At 45.5% G+C, this 22,458-nt stretch overlaps 1 pseudogene; it reads right to left on the reverse strand.

Annotated features, from left to right (window-relative positions):
* Positions 1 to 18,581: 18,581 nt before the first annotated feature.
* On the reverse strand, positions 18,582 to 22,200 carry LOC142485852 (uncharacterized; annotated as a pseudogene).
* Between the last annotated feature and the right edge of the window lie 258 nt (positions 22,201 to 22,458).

Below are 22,458 nucleotides of genomic sequence, written 5' to 3' on the forward strand. Positions count from 1 at the left end.
CTCCTGCCAGACCTTGGCACCGAACTACGACACCTTCTCCAATCCTGGTCTCGGATTCCCAGAACTCAACGACTCTCCTCTCTCCAAACCTGACCTTGGCTACCGCCAGCAACGATCCGTACCCTTCCTGTACCGACCTCTGGCAAGTATACCAACTCTCCATACCTCTCCACTCCCGACCCAGCTGCCTCGACAAACTCTACAATCCGGACGCGCCCTCATGGCTGTGGGTGGAGTTTTATCCAATACCCAGCTCAGCACCGTGGGTCCGCTTGTTTGTAGTGAGCACACCGCGACAGTATGCTCAGCCCAACAAACATGGACCCCACTGAGGTGGAGAGAACCTTGTCCTCTCACACCAATATGTTCTCTAGACTATAGAGATACATGGAGCAAAATGACCATCGGATGGACCTGCTACAGCAGAGCATCCATTCCCTCACTGTTCAAGCGCAGAGCACTCCTCCTGTATGTACTTCATCTACAGCGGCCGCTGCCCCTGCTACCATGACTCCCGCCACGACTTCCACTGAACCCTGTCTTCTGATGCTTAACTGTTACGCAGGGGATCCCCACGGGTGTAGAGGCTTCCTAAATCAGTGTTTCATACAGTTTGAGATAACGCCTTCTCGTTTTGTTTCGCCAAAGGTCGTCTACATTATCTCTCTCCTTACGGACGACGCCCTGGCATTGGCCTCCCCCATCTGGGAACAGAGGTCGGACCTTACACAGCATATCGGACTTTTGCCAGGGAATTCCGCAGGGTCTTTGATAATCCGAGGCGTAAGTTGACAGCAGCTTCCTGCCTTTTTCATATCTCCCAGGGGAACCGATCAGTTGCCAAGTACGCTCTGGAGTTCTGGACCATCACCTCGGAGACAGGTTGGAACAACGAAGCATTGTCTTCCGCCTTCTGGCAGGATCTCACAGAACCATTAAAAGATGAACTCGAGGCACAGGAACGCCCCACAGATCTGGAGGAACTGATCGCCGTATGCATTCGGGTAGATCAACGCCTGCAAGAGAGGAGGGCTGAGCGATCCCAGCATCACCAAGGGTCTCCTAGATCACCTTCCCTTCACTTTGCCTTACCGGAATCTCCCCACTCCGACTCTCCGGAACCCATGCAACTAGCGGGCAATAAGCTGTCCTCATCTGAGAAGCAACGTCGTCACAGCGCCAGCCTCTGCCTATACTGCGGCAACTCTGGTCATCAAGTGCTGCAGTGCCCTCACAAACTGGGAAATGCCAACTCCCAATGAGATCCAGGGGAGTCTCATTGGGAACACTTTCCACCTCCCCTATCACCAAGCAGTCCCTACCTACCAGGATTTTGATTCCCGTTTTGCTTACAGGGGAGAGTTTCCGAGTCACCGCACTGGCATTCGTGGATTCCGAGTCGGGGGACAATTTTATCGACCAGTCCTTCGCGAGAGGAACCACATTCCGCTTGTCCACAATAAGGTACCGGTAGGCCTGGAGTCCATCGACGGACGGCCACTTCAGCCAGCCTTCATCTCCCTGCCGACTACTGCCTTCCATCTACACGCAGAGGGGAACCACAAGGATTAGATTCATCTGGATGTGATTCATACTCCTTCTATTGAAGTGATACTGGGCCTCCCGTGGCTCCAACGCCACAATCCACGCATCGACTGGACCAACAAGGAACCAATCCAGTGGAGTACCCTTTGTGTGGAGAGCTGCTTGGTGCTGGTGCATAATGTCGATGGGCTACTCACCTTGGAGAAAGATGCTAATTCTCTACCAGAGGTATATAAAGAATTTTGCGATGTCTTCGACAAGGCTCGGTGTGAAGTTCTTCCTCCACATCGTCTCTTTGACTGCCCTATTGACCTCCTACCCTGCTCAGTACTTCCCCGGGGAAAAACCTATCCACTCTCACTCCCGAAACTAAGGCCATGAACGATTATATCCGAGAAAACCTTTAGAGGGTGTTCATTCGGAAATCCTCTTCTCCGGCCAGAGCCGGATTCTTCTTTGTCAAGAAGGACTTGTCCCTTCGCCCGTGTATTGACTACAGGGGTCTCAATAAAATGATGCTCAAGAATCGTTACCCTCTACCCTTGATCTCGGAACCCTTTGATCGCCTACAAGGGTCAACTATCTTCTCTAAGTTGGACTTGCGCGGTGCCTACAATCTGGTGAGAATTCGCCAGGGCGATGAATGGATAAGGGCATTCAATACTCGTGATGGCCATTACGAGTATCTTGTCATGCCCTTCCGGCTTTGTAATGCCCCTGCTGTCTTTCAAGACTTTGTCAATGAGATATTCCGGGACCTTCTTAACAAATTCCTCTATCTGGATGACATTTTGATTTTTTCTAAGTCCCCCCAAGAACACGTCACTCACATCAAACAGGTCCTACTACGCCTTCGTGAGAACCATCTTTTCGCTAAGTTGGAGAAGTGCCAATTGAACCGTACCTCCACGCCATTCCTCGGATACATAATCTCTGATTCAGGCTTTTCCATGGACCCAGCCAAGCTCAAAGCAGTCCTAGATTGACCCCGTCCTACCACCCTAAAAGCCTTACAACGCTTTTTGGGTTTTGCGAACTATTACCGTAGGTTCACCTGAAACTTTTCTTCCACGGTAGCACCCATCACTGCCCTGACCAAGAAAGGGGCAGATACTGCATCATGGCCTCCAGCTGCCATCCAGGCCTTCGATCATCTGAAGAAAGCCTTTGTCTCAGTCCCTACTTTGATACACCCTGACCTCAAACTACCTTTCACTCTGGAGGTGGATGCCTCTGATGTAGGGGCCGGCGTCATCCTTTCTCAAAGAAAATCCCCCATGGCAAGACTACATCCCTGCGCGTTTTAAGAAAAAAAAAATTGGCAGCCGAGCAGAACTACGATGTAGGGAACAGGGAACTGTTGGCAATCAAACTAGCTCTGGAGGAATGGAGACATCTCTTGGAGGGTACGGAGAATCCTATCACCATCCTAACGACCATAAAAACCTACTCTACATACAGGGCGCTCGTCGCCTGGGCGCACGACAAGCTCGCTGGTCGCTCTTTTTCTCCCGCTTTAATTACATCATCTCCTTTGTAGTAAGTCTGGGATATAATCCCTATGTGAGGGGCTCAGCACTCCTATGTAAATGTATAGGATTCAGGCATATGTGATTATACCCAAGGTATCTGGGCATGCATGAATGCTGCTGTGGACTCACAGGATAATTGAAATGATATACTGGTACATGTGATACTGAAGAACAAACACAGATTTATATATATACCATACAGGTCTAATGTGTGTCCCTAGTAAAACAGGTGTGAATCATGTATAATCACTGTGAGAACTCACTTTTGTAAGCAGCAGCCCAGTCCTAGGTAGTTGCGTGCATCACGCCCAGTTTGCATGAGAAAATCTTGATCCCGTGTGGTCCGGTGGCGGAGCACAGCTACACAAAGCAAAGGGGGCTGCAGCCAGTAAAGAGGCTAAAAAAGTTTATTGGGTGGTCATGAGAAAACAAGTGAACTCTAACGCGTTTCGGGACCTGTGTCCCTTTGTCAAAGAGTGAATCCGCGTTCAACAGGCTCTCTCGTTATACACTCCAATCCCCGCCCCCAGCGGTGACGTCACGGGGCCGAAATCTCGCGCGAGTAGAACAGGGAGACCTAGCCATTGGAGAACCTGAAACCCCAATGGGTGATCTAGCTGAGTACTCGCCCCCTCTGGGAACTGTAACTAAGGACGCTGTGTATTACGTGGAGGCCTGTGATAATACAAAACTCATAGTAGTGAATTAAAATAACATATATGTACAATGTAAATAATTAAAAACACGAATATTGACCTGAATGGAAGTAATGAAACTGTATCGAGCATTGGATCTTTGGGAGATGGTCTTTCTAGGTACGTGGACCAATTCTTACAACCCATGGTTAGGACACTTCCATCTTTTTTAAGAGACTCCATTGACTTGTTGACAGATATACAAAAGATTACATGGGCACACTCTTTTTCTTGGGTCACATTAGATGTGACCTCGTTATACACTATTATCAATCACACACTAGGTATCAAAGCCATTAGTCATTATTTAAATCACTCTAATATTCACCTGGCACAGAGCACTTTTATTCTTGATTCAATTATATTTCTGTTACAACACAATTATTTTCTATTCAATAACACTTATTATCTACAAACACGTGGTATGGCTATGGGGACATCCTTTGCACCCTCATATGCCAATTTATTTATGGGTTTTTGGGAATCCACTTATATTTTTGGTGATGCTAATCCCTTTAGACAGCACATATTTTTCTATCGTCGCTATATAGACGACCTGTTGATTATTTGGTCTGGTAATAATTCCACACTACATGAGTTTTTTGTATATCTGAACAATAATTTGTTTAACCTCAAATTTACATCTAAAACACATCCAACTGAGATGGATTTTCTGGACCTGCACCTCTATATAGATGCGGATCTTAGAATTCAAACCAAAATGTATAGAAAAGAGAACTCCAGAAATTCCCTGCTCAGGGCCAACAGTGCACACCCACGGCCACTTATTAGAGGCATTCCGAAGGGCCAATTTCTCAGGCTTCGGAGACTCTGTTCAACAGATCAAGCGTTTCGTACTCAGGCAGAAGAACTTTCCGACAGGTTCAAGCTCAGGGGTTATAGAGAGACAGACATACAAAGTGCCTACAATTATGCACTACACACAGATAGGACTACACTTCTCAAACAGACCAAGTCCAAGAAAACAAAAAATGATTATCAAGGCAACAAACCCACTGAAGATTCCCCTTTATTCATCACAACCTTCTCTAGACAGGCACAACAAATCCGCACTATTCTAACCAAACATTGGGGAGTGTTAAAACTCGACAAAGATTTGGATAGAGTGATTCAAGATCATCCTAGAATGGTCTTTAGAAGGGCCAAAACTATTGGCAATAGGATCTCACCGAGTCTTTTTGATCCTAACAAAGAAAGGAATAAACTTAAGACTAAAGGCTTCTTCAGATGTGGCACTTGCAACATGTGTAAGTACGCCTCCCCCATGAAAAATACAAAAAACATACATACAAAAAAGAACCACAGTTTGTGCTCATTTATGACCTGTAATACAAAATACGTAGTATATGTACTTAAATGTAACTGCGGTAGCTCATATGTGGGCAGGACAAATCGACCACTTAGAGAGAGAATCTCAGAACACGTCAGAACGATAAAAAACAGAGATGAAAGATATCCGGTAGCACGTCACTTTTCTACATGTCAGCAAGGGTCCATTCAGAATTTTACCTTCAGTGCGATTGAGCACATTCGTCCCAATATACGAGGAGGGGACAGAGAGTCTCTTCTCAACCAAAGGGAGATGTACTGGATTTATGCCCTTGGGACATTGGCACCCAGGGGCATGAATCTAGATTGGGAACTCAAGCATTTCCTCGCATAAGCATCATATTCAGCCATTCAAATGTTATATAGAGCGATTTTACAATTATTGATTATTCAAGCAGTGTTTATGTACATATAATAAATTGATGTTTTAGAGGTTTCTTAACAACTACAGTAATGTACAATATCGAATATATTTACAATGTTATATTGTCATGTAGGTTATTCAATTTTCATGTAGAGGTTACTTACATCTCCCTTTGGGTAGACTTACCTACACCATTCATCTTGTGAGCGAGGTTCATACTTTGTGTTTTCCCCTCTCCTTCCCCCCCCCATCCCCTTTTTCCCCCCCTTCCCTCCCCCTTCCTCCCTCCCTCCTCCCCCCTCACACAACCCCCCCCTTCCCCCCTCCCTCTCCTTTGCGTATCTGTTTATTATACAAACAACCTTTTCATAGATTATTTTTTATGTTTATAACCTCCAGTGGCACATAGCCATCAATACATGAGTTATGCTGTGCCAGATTAAAGGGTTAACATGGGCCTGATTCAATGACAAAATTATCACTTTGCCCGCTTACATTTCGGTCATACTATACTATTCCGTATCTTTTTTACAATATGCCTCTATTTTGCATGATACAGTTTCATTACTTCCATTCAGGTCAATATTCGTGTTTTTAATTATTTACATTGTACATATATGTTATTTTAATTCACTACTATGAGTTTTGTATTATCACAGGCCTCCACGTAATACACAGCGTCCTTAGTTACAGTTCCCAGAGGGGGCGAGTACTCAGCTAGATCACCCATTGGGGTTTCAGGTTCTCCAATGGCTAGGTCTCCCTGTTCTACTCGCGTGAGATTTCGGCCCCGTGACGTCACCGCTGGGGGCGGGGATTGGAGTGTATAACGAGAGAGCCTGTTGAACGCGGATTCACTCTTTGACAAAGGGACACAGGTCCCGAAACGCGTTAGAGTTCACTTGTTTTCTCATGACCACCCAATAAACTTTTTTAGCCTCTTTACTGGTTGCAGCCCCCTTTGCTTTGTGTAGCTGTGCTCCGCCACCGGACCCCACGGGATCAAAATTTTCTCATCTCCTTTGTACCTGGCTCAAAAAATCTGAAGGCCGATGCCCTTTCGCGTTAGTTTCTTCCAGTGGATAAATCCGAAGAGCATCAGGAGACAGTACTTCCTTCCAAATTTATAACCTCCGCCAATTCAGTTGACGTCATAGACGATATTCGTCGGGACCAATCTCAGGTCCCTAAAGGGCTCAATGTCCCGGAGGGCCGCCTTTTCCCTGCACCACTATACCAAAGGAGGGTCCTCGAGTGGTATCATTCCTCTAAATCTTCTGGGCATCCAGGAACTCGTAGAACTATTGACATCGTGGAACGAACCTTTTGGTGGCCAGGTATGCAAGGGGACATCAAAGAATTTGTCAAGGTATGTGCTACTTGTGCCCGTAACAAAACCCCCCGCAGCAGACCACTGGGACTCCTACGCTCCCTCCCAATTCTGGACCGCCTTTGGAACCATTTGTCTATGGATTTCATAGTAGACCTACCTTCTTCTAAAGGGATGAACATGATCCTCATCATCGTCGATTGTTTCTTTGAAGGACTTCATAGCTTTCCCAAACTCGCAGATATCTTTGATCAGGAAATCTTCCATCTTCATGGGGTTTCCCAGACCATAGTCTCCGACCCCCCCGGTCACAATGTATCTCCAGGTAACTCCCGACCCAGCTGCCTCAACAAACCCTACAATCCGGACATGCCCTCGTGGCTGTGGGTGGTGTTTTATCCAATTCCCACCTCAGCACCGCGGGTCCGCCTGGTGAGCACAATGTGACAAAATCATCTCTATGCCAAGATGGAGAAGTGCATAGTTCACCAAACCTCTACCTCCTTTCTAGGCTACATTATTTCTGATGAAGGGTTCGCTATGGATCCTGATAAACTTAAAGCCATTCTTGATTGGCCCCAACCCACTTCTCTCAAGTCGATTCAGCGGTTCCTTGGCTTCGCCAATTATTACCATAAATGTATCCGTAATTTCACTGCCACTGTGGCTCCCATTACTGCCCTGACTAAGAAAAGCACGGATCCTTCCTCTTGGTCCCCTGAAGCATGCCAGGCATTTGAGTCTCTCAAGATGGCGTTCATTTCCGCCCCCATCTTGCGTCGTCCAAACCCTACCATCCATTTAACTTTAGAGGTAGATGCCTCGGATATTGGAGCAGGAGCCATGCTCTCACAAAGGCAATCTCCTCAGGATAAATTACACCACTGTGGGTTCTTCTCAAAGAAATTATCCTCCGCAGAGCAAAATTACAATGTTGGGAATAGAGAACTGCTAGCCATCAAACTTGCTCTACAAGAATGGAGACATCTCCTGGAGGGTACCGAGAACCCCATTACAATCCTCACGGACCATAAAAACGTATTGTATATCGAAGGCGCTCGCCGCCTTGGCTCACGTCATACCCGCTGGGCGCTCTTTTTCTCAAGGTTCAATTATATTATTTCTTACATTCCCATACTAAGAATCTGAAGGCTGATGCCTTATGCCGCCAATTCATCAGCGAAGACAAGTCCGAAGATGTCCCAGAAAGCATTCTTCCTCCTAAGTATATCCTCTCGGCAAACTCTTTTGAAGTGCTGGACCAGATATTGGAGTCTCAAACACTTATTCCCGAGGGTATGGAGGCGCCGGACGGTTGCTTGTATGCTGCTCCGCGATTCCTCCGGAATATCCTGGAATGGGGTCACTCCTCCAAATCTGCCGGTCACCCTGGTACCAAGAGAACCTCAGATTTAATCCGACGCACCTTTTGGTGGCCAAACATGCTAAGAGACATTAAGGACTTCATTGCTTCTTGCTCCACCTGTGCCCGAAACAAGTCCGCTCGCAACAAGCCCTCTGGTCTGCTTCGCCCTTTACCCATTCCGGACCGTCCCTGGACACACCTGTTAATGGACTTCATTGTCGAGCTCCCAGTATCCAACGGGATGAACACCATCCTTGTCATTGTAGACTGGTTCTCCAAGCAAGCCAATTTTATACCCCTCAAGGGTCTCCCTAATTCTGCTACTCTAGCAGATATTTATGTCAAAGAAATCTTCCGTATCCACGGAGTCCCAATCGACATAGTTTCCGACCACGGATCACAATTTATTTCAACATTTTGGCAAGCTTTCACTCAAATGTTTGAAATCTCACTTAATTTTTTATCTGGGTATCACCCTCAAACAAACAGGCAGACGGAAAGAATGAATCAATCTCTTGAGCAATACCACCAATGTTTCATCTCCGAAGCACAAGATAATTGGGTCAAACTACTCCCATGGGCTGAATTCGCTCACAATTCACTTCGGAACGAGTCCACCCAGGAGTTGCCCTTCTTTATAAATGATGGCTTTCATCCAGTCCGCCTCCCTATTTCTTCTGACACCTCCGGAGTCCCGGCAGATTTCAGGGTAAATTTTCTTCAGAACTCTTGAAAGAGAATCCAAAGGACTCTACAAGAGGCTGTCCTCAGACAGAAGAAACAGGTGGACCGGCATCGCCAAAAGGCGCCCAAATATAGGCCAGGATACAAGGTATGGCTATCTTCAAGGAACATAAGATTGAAGACACCCACCCTGAAACTGGCTCCAAGATTCCTGGGTCCCTTTAATATCATCGAACAAGTTAACCCTGTGGCGTACTGCCTTCAACTACCTCAATCTATGAGAATCCCAGCAGTGTTTCATGTGTCCTTATTGAAGCCAGTCCTCAAGAGCTCTCAATTCACTGATCGCTCCCCCAGACCATCGCAGGTCATGGTTTAGGGTCAAGATGAGTTTGACATCCAGTCCATTATCGACTCCAGAAGGAAGGTCCAGTTCTTGGTGCACTGGAGAGGTTTCTGTAAGGAATCCATTCCAGGGTTTTGCTGGAGCTCACTGTTGCAGCGTTGGTGAGCTCTCAGACAGACCTCTCCTTGGATTTGCAAGCACTATCACCTGTGCTTGCAATCACTGCAGATCTGTTTCTCTGCTCTGTCATTGGAGGAATTCCCACACACCCCTGTCTATGGATTGGCTCCCTGCCCTTCTTATACTGGGTTTTCCCAGTTCCTCATTGCTGAGCATAACCCAAGATTCACTTGGATGTAACTGTGTTTGCCACAAGCTACATTGCCTTAGCCTTGCCTTGTTCCTGAGACCTGCTGCATTCACCCCAGGCAGAGGTCTGCTTCCTGCTTCCTGTGCTGAAGCGCTGGATCCCCAGTGCCAGCCTTGCCTTGTTCCTGAGACCTGCTGCATTCACCCCAGTCAGAGGTCTGCTTCCCCTATGCTGAAGTGCTGGATCCCCAGTGCCAGCCTTGCCTTGTTCCTGAGACCTGCATTCTCCCCTTGCATAGACCTTATCGTGGGCCACTGTCATGGTAGGGTCAGGGTTATAGTATACACCTTATCATCTGGGTTGAATTGAATAAGACTGGGGAATAATAAAGAGATTTTATTCCTTAAAAGACAGGTGGACACACAATGTTGGACAAATAACAGTTTGGATATAACACTTACTTGGGAAGGGGAAGATGAAATAGCCCAGGACACAGGGCTAGCAGTTCATCCAGCACAGGATACAGTGCATACAGAAACACAAAACGAAGCCTCTGGGCATAGAGCTTGCAATCACTTATATGGGATTTTGTCTCTATCCCTTAACATTGGGTCTCAGGTATTGGATAACAATTACCTGGACACCATTACCTCTTACCAGCTCACGTGGGAAGCAGGAGGGTGCCCTCAGGTGGTTGGCACCTGCGCACATCCTTCCAGTCAGAGTCCCATTTCCCGAGCCCCACACTAAAAGGTTGGTGTCTCAAAGTCTGCCATCTGGGAATCTGGACCGGGGAACTCTGACCAGAGGTGTGAAGTATGATACTTAACGTAAACGGCCATGTCCTGCTCTTTCTCCGCCCTGTATACTTAATCTGGGGGAGTTAGCCTTTGTTCAGAGCTTGCTCTGCAGACAGGTAGGCACCCTCTGGCCATTAGCATACCTGATGGGCCAGTAACTTTCACGGGTTTTACCATAGGCAGAGAAATACAATAAGCCTATAACAATTTATACATATAAAAATATTCCGTTCAGTTAATCTGAGGGCTGAAAATTGCCATGCCATCATGACGGAGGTGTGACCACCTGGTGGCCAAATTTCAGCCTTCTAGATATTACCGAACCGGAGGTAGCCTATTTGGGTTTAACAAGTATTTTAAATCAGCTATCCCTTTTCCCCCCATGGCGGCCAATAGCGGCGACTGTGACCTATACACCTAAACTCCCTCCGTTCGGTTAGTCCGAGACGGCTGAAAATTGCCACGCAATCATACCGGAGGTGTGACTGCACGGTACCCAAATTCCAGCACTCTATGCCCCACCGAACCGGAGACAGGAACATCAGTTTTAATCATTTTTGAAGACCAGCATCATTTTTCTGCCGTTTCAGCAGCCCTTTACATGGGACTACATGGGCCCTGTGGTGGTTGCCGGTACTCCTGGCAAATGGTGGCCCCACGGGCGGGGAAGGGGGACAAAGGGTCATAAACATTAGAACACTGTTACCCATTGCCCTCCCGACCTGATCCCCGTGTATGTGTTTGATGAAACCACGTAGTAGGGCGGGAACATATGAAACAGGGTGAAACACATATTGTGCTGAAGCAGGGGAATGCATACAGATTATCACACATAATTACATTAACCCCTCGTCTCCTGCACGATGGTAGGGGTTGCCAGCTGGGGGGTAACCCTTTATTACCGGGCTAGCAACCCCATCGTTACAGCCACTCCTCATGCAGAGGCCATTCCCGCGCTTCAGCTGCTACGCTGAAGTGGTTTGCACCTGACTTCCTGTTGCGGAACTCCAGCCTGGATCCGGGATTCCCAATCCTCAGACAATACTGTCTCTCACTGATTCTTCCACAATTTTTGGGGTACCCACTACTGACTGCTCTTCCTCTGCCTCAAACTCAGGGTTACCTCCCAGGGAGGTTTCTGTAGTACCGAATGTATCTGCAGATTGAAAGGACCCTGTGTCTAAAACTGATTTTTTCTGCACCAATTCCTCTATTGTATTGCGTGAAGCCATTAAATCTGGGACTTCCACTCCTAAGTCAAGTTCGTGTTTTCCTGATTCTCCCTTTGTGTTTGAAGTACCCAGTTCTAACCCCAAGACTTTTGTGTCTAAGTCAGTTTTTACTCTCACCCAGCCTCCTGCGGTACTGGATAAGATCTGTATTGATCCAAGCTCTCTCACTTTACAAGCAGCTTCAATACCCGCGGGTTCCTGTGTGGTGCCTGATATATTCCCTCTGGACTCCTTGTTGTCATCGTCTAAAACTGAAATACCCCCATTGAACTTCCTCGTCTTGCCTGAGGTGCCTATCCCTGCTTCTGGTGCTCCCACTGTGGGCACAGGCATGCCTCTCTCTGCTTGTTCTTTGGTGTCAACTGCATCCTCTACGGATGTCCAGACTTCGGACCTGATGCTCCCTAAACCCCATATGCCCAGGGATGCTGGCCTCTTATCGTTTGCCAGTACCATGGCAGAAAACTATGTAAACACTTCAACCATCACACTCAACTTGCTAACAGCGTTAACGGGCCTGGACTTTAACAAAAGAACTGTATCAATATCTTTCGGTGAACCCTCCCGCCCTATACCCTCGCTAACCACCGCCCGGATTTCCTTTGGAGAAAAAAATTCTCTCAAACATCTACGTGCTTATCCGAGCAAAACCATTGCCCATCCAGTAGGTCTCTCTGCTACATCTGACCAACAATCTGTGTCTTTCGTCCTGTACAATCGGACTATTACTGGGGACCGGGCACCTGACTTGTGCCCCTTGGACATCCCTGTACTGGACTCTCCTGTTCTTGCACAGCTCTGGATTTCCAAATCATTTTGTGATGCTTTCTGCGCCTCAAGAATTGCAGAACCTTCGTTTTCTTGTACTCGCCAATGGATTGCTGGATCAATGGCTTACTTCCTGCCTAAGACACTTCAGAAACAATTCTATGTCACCCAGATCTCTGATTGATTCTTCTCATTCGGAGGCCTTACCTAAAGGGGGGGAGGTACTGTAAAGAATCTGTTCCTGGGTTTGGCTGGAGCTCACTCCTGCAGAGTTGGTGAGCTCTCAGAGAGACCTCTCCTTGGATTTGCAAGCACTATCACCTGTGCTTGCAATCACTGCAGCTCTATTTCTCTGCTCTGTCATTGGAGGAATTCCCACACACCCCTGTCTATGGATTGGCTCCCTGCCCTTCTTATTCTGGATTTTCCCAGTTCCTCATTGCTGAGCATAACCCAAGATTCACTTGGATGTAACTGTGTTTGCCACAATCTACATTGCCTTAGCCTTGCCTTGTTTCTGAGACCTGTTGCATTCACCCCAGGCAGAGGTCTGCTTCCTGTTTCCTGTGCTGAAGTGCTGGATTCCCAGTGCCAGCCTTACCCTGTTCCTGAGACCTGCTGCATTCACTCCAGGCAGAGGTCCACTTCCTGGTTCCTGTGCTGAAGCGCTGGATCCCCAGTGCCAGCCTTGCCTTGTTCCTGAGACCTGCATTCTCCCCTTGCAGAGACCTTATCATGGGCTGCTCCCACTCCTCGCGCATAGGCCATTCCCGCGCTTCAGCTGCTACACTCAAGCGGTGTGCACCTAACTTCCTGTTGCCGAACTCCAGCCTGGTCATCGACTACCCTACGTCTCCAACCCTGACCCTGGCGTGTCTATGGATTATGAAACAAAAAAGCGGGGGTCCCTGTTCAGCTAGTGTGCAATGTATATGTAACTTTCTAGAGAGGTGCTATCAGGACTAAAGCATATGTGTATCACAGAAGAAGAAAGAACCATATAGGAGGCACACTACCCTACTAATCAAAATAATAAAATTGTATTGAAATCTGAACTTAACACAAAAATATAATATTTAAAAACCAAAATAGAGCGCTTGTGTGTGACCAGCGTATACTGATGTCCCAATGGGGTGCTGAGAAGCAAGGACAATATATCCACAGGGTAATGTATATCAACTGATAATCTCTGTGTGATCTTCCAATAGGAAGGGATAGTATAAGTGAGAGAGAGACTGAATGGATAGTACAATATGATGTACCGAATGTCACTATAGCTCTGATAATGTGTGAGCTATATAGTGACTACTGTGGAAAATGAAAGAGTAATCAGTACATACAAAATACCTAATTCCTTATGTAAAAAGGTATGTGTATGGAGACTACAGCCCTGTATTCAGTATATCTGGCTGAATCTCCAAATTTAGTAATTATAGGTCAAGACAGAGAAGTGAATCCCCTCAACCATGACAAATCATGATGTACTTGACATTGATTACTCCCAATAAAACCCCCTTGTGTCTCCCCAGCTAGGTATCTTGCTGATCAAGTATAGAGAATATCCACAGAACAGCTGGTGCAATGTGTCTCAAACAGTCTCTTACTATAGCCACTATGTAATAAACCATGGTGGTATGTAAACCCTGCAACTACACTAGAAACTGGCTATATCTCATAGATAATTACCTCACAGATATTGCTAGATACATGGTGGAATGATGTGTAAACTCAATGGAGAATATTTGCTCCAAACATCTAAAATAGATAAATCTTAATGCATCATAGCAAACAGGTATGTATGTCTGGGCATAGCCCTTTAATTAGCACAGATAACAATGTATCTCTGCAACCTCCTAACAGCAGCCAGAAGGTTAAACACTGTATCAAGATGTATGAGTGTTCAACGGAGTTCCGGGTAACTACAAAAGACTCAGACCCCAGTACTATTCCAGGGTGTGAAGATATAACACTCTTGTAGATGAATATTAACACTGGGCTGTAATACCAGGATGTATAAAAACCCGTGGTCTGGAGATAGTGCTCCATGTGCTAAAACAAACACATATATTAGACTCACATGGGTTCCTTGGCCTCCCAACACAATCATGCATACACGGCCCTTGCTAGTGGTTACTAAGTAAGGCTCCACATCTTATTAGCTAGCCTAGATACAGAAAGTAATGTTCACACTCGGCAAACTGCTGCCCTGGGACCGGGCTGCTGGTCGCGCTCTATGACGTGTGTGGTTATGTCATAACCCGAAGTGCGTTTCCTTCTATTGATAGAACTTCTTCGGGGGTGGGTGTTGCCCTGCTCGGTCTGATCTTTTATATATTGCGGTTGTCATGGTGATGCCAAACAGCTTGAGTAAAACTCATTTGTAGTGGCTGATTACCCAAGCCAACCCGCTGCGAAGTGTATTGATCGCTGTCAGGGAAAACACAATGCATTAAAAAATCGTAGTCATACTGGCTGCTAATACATATTGACGAAATTAAAAGCACATGATGTAAGTTGTAAAGCAATGTGATATTGCAATGAACTATCACTTATGTTGTTCACAGGTATACATGGTATACACACTCCAAAATGTGTATTCATACACGGTGTCACATTGTTATTAAATCTGTAATTGATCACAAGTGGAGAGCTGTAACAATATGTATGTTGATGCCAAAGATGTCTTATTGCAAACTATAGAATGAACCATACTAGTATTAACAAAATAATTGCAAAATATTATATTAATTGCAAAACCAGTGGAGTTATATACTTAGCCACATGCAAATGTGGTAAGCTATATGTGGGGAAAACATCACGCCAATTTAGATGCCGCATATTAGAACATGTGAGCACTATCAACAATAAAGTTAATACTCCAGTTGCACGTCACATCAATATGTTTCACCGAGGGGACTCGGGTCATTTATCCTTCCAAGGAATTGATTTTCTGTCTTTAGGACTGCGAGGAGGAGACCTGCATGGTGTTCTTTTACGTAAAGAGGCCATGTGGATCTTCACCCTTGGATGTCAATCTCCTAAAGGACTTAATGAGGGTTTTGCTTGCTCTGCATTTTATGAATATGCAGGGGATCTAGGACCCTATTCTTGAGTGATACTGATCTGAACTAGTTTTTTCCCCTCATCACGGCGAATATTTTGCAATTATTTTGTTAATACTAGTATGGTTTATTCTATAGTATGCAATAAGACATCTTTGGCATCAACATACATATTGTTACAGCTCTCCATCTAAGGCATCTTAGAATCGATGACGTCTTTCAATTGAGGAAATAAGGTATGTTTGTCTTATAAACATACAACAAATAATGAATGGAGTGAGTGTTTAAGCTAGTAACTCCAATAAGATTCCCTTCCTGAAATGTGTGTGATTCTATTACCTCCCCTCCAATGTACTTTGGGACTTTCTATTCCTAAATATTTTAACCATTTCAGGTCTTGTCCATGTACAGGCACACCCCGCTTTAAGGACCCTCACGAGTAAGGACATAATCGCCCAATAGGCAAACGGCATCTCACGCATGCGCCTGTCAGCACGTCCTGAACAGCAATATCGGCTCCCTACCTGTACCGAAGCTGTGTGCAAGTGGGGAGACTATAGAGCCTGTTACAAATGCGTTATTTACATCAGTTATGCACGTATATGATGATTCCAGTACAGTACATGCATCGATAAGTGGAAAAAAGGCAGTGCTTCACTTTAAGTACATTTTTGCTTTACATACATGCTCTAGTCCCATTGCGTTCGTTAATGCGAGATATGCCTGTACTAATCTAAAGTGGTTAGAAACACTGTATGTTATTAATCCTTTCTTAATGTTATAAATGTGTTCCGCAAAACCTTCTTTAACAAGTCTACTGGTCCTCCCTACATATAGGAGACCACAGAGATACTCCAATAAGTAGACTACAAAACTACTACTACACTTAATAAAAGTGTCACTTGTGTATTTGTTCGTGATGTTTGATTTGAATGTGTTCCTACTTTTACTTACATCACAAAAAAGATGCATTTTCTTGTTCTCTTCCATGTTTTGTGACCCTCCTACCTTGAATATTTGTGCCAAGAAAACCCATCTTTTTCAAGCATTTTTTTTTCAAAAGCGTTTTATCTACATAGCATACATTTCACACAGAGTATATTTTTGACAAGCTAAAAAAATATTTGTTTTACAAATTATGTCTTTTACTAAAGTAAAAAAAACTTCAGATAGTTCATATAACTAAAATGAAAACTGAGAATGTAGTCAAAACCTTTGAAGATATTTAGATCGATATCTACTAAGTGGTGCTATTTAATAAATCGCCTTCCAGCACTGGAACATACCTTACAACCCGTTCATGTGAAGGTGCCTTATGGAATGACACAACTTAAATGAGGGGGTCCAGAGAAGGGATCGAAGCACAGAGGGAGAAGGGGGCCTCAGGCAGCAGGAACAGACTGAACAGCAGAATACAAAAACAGGTCACTGGTACAATAAATCTATCCAGACTCCGCCTGCAGGCAAAGTGCCTCTTTCCTACTAACTGCAAGGGATTCCCACCTGGGCTAGGGCAAAAAGTGGTGCCAAAAACACACACTGACCAGTTGTATACTGACCAAATCCTAGCCGACTCTACAAGGATGGTATAGCCACTACCCAGGACCGAAGGGGGACCTCCCAAGAGCTATGCTTATACCTGGGGTACATCCCACACACTCCTGGGAACCACCAGCTCTCAAAGGCTTACTACTATGCTCTTGTGGGTTCTGTGAGCACTGGGAAATTCAAAGGGTCTCAGGGCTCCCAGAACAGACGCAGAAAAACTAGGCAAAAAAAATGTGCATACAAAGTAAAAATCCTAGTCTCAACTATCTAGGAGGTTGCCACTGATCAGGCTTTGAGGGGAAACCAACCCAAGAATAATGCACTTATACAGGAACCCACTCCCCGTAATCACTGACTCACAAGGAGTCAGTCCTTGTCATGGAACAAGAACTGCATTTCTGTTCCACCCCCCCCCCTCTCTCCTTTGCAGCTTCTGCCTGTCAGTTCTTATTTTCAGCTGCATGGAGTTTGCACACACATACTGTGTCTGTGTGATATGTAACAATGTTGCATTTCTTGCCTCTGGGCATGTAATCAGTGAGCTGCTACTGCAGCCTCTGAGATCCTCACCAGAATGGGCTAGTCTGCTTTCCCCCCTCTGCTCTGCCCACAGATGGTCTGTCCCCAGGCTATCTTGCTACCCAGCATACATTGGGACTTCCTTTCCAACATAACCTCTGGATGAGTGAGTACCTGCTGTAACTGCTGTAGTGGTAGGATTACCCTTTTCACCTGCCCTTAACTACCAAGCACCCACAGAGAGGCGTTATCTAAACATCTACATCTCTTTACAAGTGCCTGTCTTTTACCCTGCTTTCCCTCAATAAAGTGAAGAAAAGATACAGACCTTGTTGTGCTTTGAAAAGAGGGCCGAGTTGAAGCTATCTGGGCTAAATCATCTTACATATGACCCTGGCCTCCAGAATAGTCCTACATAAAATATCAGCATCAGTCTATACTATCCTTCAGTGGTTACTGAGGACAATGGGAGAGTCACAGAGCTCCAAGTAAGCACACTAGCAAATGCCACACTATACAGTATACAACAGAATAACCAAGTACTAAGGATCACATGGCAATATTTTCCTTCACGAGAATAGATTTAATAAAGAGAGGTACAGTACACAAAGGGCTCACATACAATTCAGCACCAAGCAGCAGTAAAATAAATGGGAAGGCAGTAAAAGTTCCTACAACTTACAGTATAAGAGAAGTTACAGTCTGTGGGGACGGAAGGCTTTGCGCAGAGGCAGGGGGCTACTGCACGGTCCAACGTGTCCAAGGAGAGACAACACAGCAAGTGAATGGCTTCCAAATGTGAGTCTAAAAGCAAAACTGCCAGGAAGGAAATTTTAAAGCTTTTCGGCCCAATTGTTCCCTATGGGCTTTTTTGACCTACAGGGTCATTTTGGTCAATTGCCTGCACATAAAAAGAAATGTGAAAATAAGAGGGAATCCAGACAGGAAAGGGATACTGATTCCCTAAACAAGGGTGCCACTTTGCCTGAGATCTAGGAAACATTAAAGGCCTCATCTCAGCAGGGGTCATGCAGCAAAATGGGAGCAGCCAGGCACAGGACAGAGGAAATCCTGCAGGGGGCCTCTGCTGGATGTGAGTAGGGGGAGGGTATACAGTCCACAAAAAAGCAATACCCTACTTTAAATACATTTTAGTTCTATTTCTCTCCAAAATTAAGGTACCTGATGGGATAATCAGTCGCAGGCAGGGCATAACCTTTATTTAAGGGTCTCTTCCATCACATAAGACCCTTAATGATCTTTCTGAGATCAAAAATCCATGACTCTCACAGTGACATTTTGAAAGCTATAGATTTAAACTCTGTGGTGTTTCTGATCATTATCAAGCTTCACAATTTGGATTAAAAAAAAATCCACATTAGGAGCAATTAAGTTTCTTTCGTGTGTGAATTCTCTGATGTTTAACAAGATCTGACTTATGGAAAAAATATTTTCCACATTCAGAGCAAACAAATGGTCTTGGTCTTGCCTCTGTGAATTATCTGATGTTTATTAAGGTTTGAGCCTGAGTAAAAACAGGTCCCACATTCAGAGCAAACAAATGGCTTCTCTCCTGTGTGAATTTTCTGATGTCTAACAAGATGTGACTTAACGGAAAAAGATTTCCCCACGTCAGAGCAAACATATAGTCTCTCTCCTGTGTGAATTCTCTGATGTGCAACAAGATTTGCGTGCCACAAAAAACATTTTCCACATTCAGAGCAAATACATGGTCTTTCTCCTGTGTGAAGTCTCTGATGTGCAACAAGAATTGAACTCTGAGAAAAAGATTTTCCACATTCAGAGCAAACAAATGGCTTCTCTCCTGTGTGAATTTTCTGATGTCTAACAAGATCTTTCTTAAGAGAAAAAGAATTCCCGCATTCAGAGCAAACAAATGGCTTCTCGCCTGTGTGAATTTTCTGATGTCTAACAAGATCTGACTTAACGTAAAACGATTTTCCACAATCTGAGCAAACAAATGGTCTCTCTCCTGTGTGAGTTCTCTTGTGTTTAATTAGATCTGGCTTACGGGAAAAACTTTTCACGCATTCAGAGCAAACAAATGGTCTCTCACCTGTGTGAATTCACTGATGTGTAACAAGAGTTGAGTTCCACAAAAATATTTCCCCACATTCAAAGCAAGGAAACAATTTCCCTCCCTTGTGAATTGTCTGATGTTTAACAAGAGCCGAGTTACTAGTAAAGCATTCATCACATTCAGAGCAATTATACAGGCTTTCTGTATTGTGTGTTCTTTGGTGAATTGTACAATCTGATTTATTATTAAACTTTTTACCACATTCACTGCACTTATACGTCATTACTGACAGGTTTTTGTTAATTTTCTGGGCATTAGTGTTTCCTTTGTCCCACTTCTTAATAGGAGTAGATGCATGTTCATGTTCTTTCAGTGTATATATGTGGGAAACTGTGGGATTTTCTTCTTTACGTGAGCCCGATTCCTCAGCCATAATTCTCACAGCTTTTCTCTGTCTCTTACTTGGGTCATTTTGATTCAAGTAATTTGCTCCTTGATCACTTTTAACAGCACTGTTATCTTCATTCACACGATCTTGTGAGCAAAGAGGAGTGTGCCCATCTGCATGTATACTTCTGCTCCTGGATTTATCTGTTGGAAATAAATGTGCTGTGAGAAACAAAGTTAATTACCCAATTTCCTCGATTCTAAGATGCCATCAATTCTAAGACGCACCCTTGATTTAATAAAAAAAAATTGGGAAAAAAAACCCACTATATTAAATGTGCAGAATTTTTTTCCTTGGGGGATTGAGAGGGGAGAGGGAGAGGGGAGAGAGAGAGGAAGAGGGGAGAGAGAGGGAGAGAGGAAGAGGGGAGAGGGGGAGGGTGGGGAGAGGGAGAGAGGGAGGAGAGGGAAGGGGGAGGGGGAAGGGGGGGGAAAGAGAAAGGGAAGGGGGGTGAGAGAGGGAAGGGGGGGTGAGAGAGGAAAGGGGGGGAGAGAGAGGGAAGGGGGGGAGAGAGAGGGAAGGGGGGGAGAGAGGGAAGGGGTTGAGAGAGAGGAAAGGGGGGGAGAGAGAGGGAAGGGGGGAGAGAAAGAGGGAAGGGAGAGAGAAAGAGAGGGGGAGAGAGGGGGGAAGGGGAAAAAGAGTGAGAGAGGGGGGGGGAGAGAGGGGAAGGGGGGAGAGAGAGGGGGGAGGAGAGGGGGAAGAGGGGGGTGGAGAATGGAGGGAAGGGGGAGGGGGAGAAAGGAGGGAAGGGGAGAGGGGGGAGAATTGAGGGAAGGGGGAATGGGGAGAGAGATGGGGGAATGGGGAGAGAGATGGGGGAGAGAGAGGGGAAGGGGGGGAGAGAGAGGGGGGAGGGGGAGGAGAGGTGGAAGAGGGGGGGGAGAATGGAGGGGAGGGGGAGAAAGGAGGGAAGGGGGAGAATGGAGGGAAGGGGAGAGGGGGGAGAATGGAGGGAAGGGGAGAGGGGGGAGAATTGAGGGAAGGGGGAATGGGGAGAGAAATGGGGGGGAGATATAAGAGGGGGAGAGAGATATGGGGGAAGGGGGAGAGATAGGGGGAGAGGGAGAGAATGAAAGGACACACAAACACACAGAGATAGACACACAGACACACAGACACCTCCTTCTGCCTGTGCAGCTCACACAGAGATTTGACAGGGGGGAGGAGGGGGGCTGCTGTGTCCGGTTGCTGTGAAGACAGAGCCGTGATCTCTCTGCACGCAGGGGAGGGGGCTGTAAACAGCTATGTTGTGTGCAGAACACAGACTGGCTGCATCTCCAGCATATCTCTCTGCACGAGGGGGAGGAGGGGAGCTGGGATCGCAGACATTTTTGCTGCACACAGAAAACCCGGCAGGCCTCTCCAGCAGCGCCCCCTGGCTGTTTTTTTTTTTCCCCCAGTACATCGATTGGAAAACGCAGTCCAATTTTAGCCACGTGAAAAAGGGGAAAAAACCTGCGTCTTACAATCGAGGAAATACGGTAATAGCATAAATATAATTTAACATTACTGGTTGAACATTTCAATTACCGGTAGTATAAAACATGTCCCAAATTGCAATTGGAATATACTGCAAGCTAAAGAAGTACTATTGCAAAACTGAAAGCAAATCAGGGGTTAATTTACGTTTTATAGAGGTACCTTCTACAGATCTATTGAAATAGGTTTTGATAACTAAAATGTTCTAGTCCTTCCTGGAACACAAAGAGTTAAGGTAGCCGAGCTAAACAAAATGACACAGATGTATAACTGACCCTCAAAAATGTCACCCGAGAGCCCACATTCAATACCAGGAACCAGAGTAAATGCCAAACAGAATGGATGTCCTGGCTCCTTGTGGTGGGAATCAGACAGGAATGTATACTGTGAGAGAACCCCTCGCGATGCTTGTGTGCTGTAAATGCCACTGGAGCTAAACTGTTCAGAAACCTAATGTGATGTGAAATAATATGAATATTGTTTTGTATGTTTATATACTGAAATAAATGGGTAATTAAAAGTATTTCAATCTCTCCTTTACAGTATCATCATATTCCCTTCAATGCGATATAGTAGTAAAAGGTACCCGTGTCTGGTATGTGGAACGACTCCAGGAATATTCTGATTACATTGAGGTACAGATTGGATTTCTCAAGACAGTTATTGTGATCCTCAAAAACAGTGTTTCTCAGCAGGGGTTTAGCGCCCCCTGGGGAGCAGTCGGAGGATGAAAAGAATGAGGAGCATTGAGAAAGCAGGGCAGTCGTTAGGCAGTTGGGCAGTTTCCTCCATTCTGATTGACTGTATTACCAAATCAGCAGCAGCAGCCAATCAGGGGGTGGCATCAGATTCTAACTCAGATTCTCTTGGACATAACACCTGTGTTGCGCAAAAGGTGGTCCCCCTAAGAGAGTCTCTCCAATGTGCCTTCACTGTTCCAGTCCACTAAGACAGTTAATACTAAACCAGGTCAATATCAGAGGAAAAGTAAGAACTTCAAAGCCCTGGAGATCGGTCATCCCCTCCCCCTGCATATCTG

The sequence above is a fragment of the Ascaphus truei genome, unplaced genomic scaffold (assembly GCF_040206685.1).
Source record: "Ascaphus truei isolate aAscTru1 unplaced genomic scaffold, aAscTru1.hap1 HAP1_SCAFFOLD_647, whole genome shotgun sequence".
Lineage (NCBI taxonomy): Eukaryota > Metazoa > Chordata > Amphibia > Anura > Ascaphidae > Ascaphus > Ascaphus truei.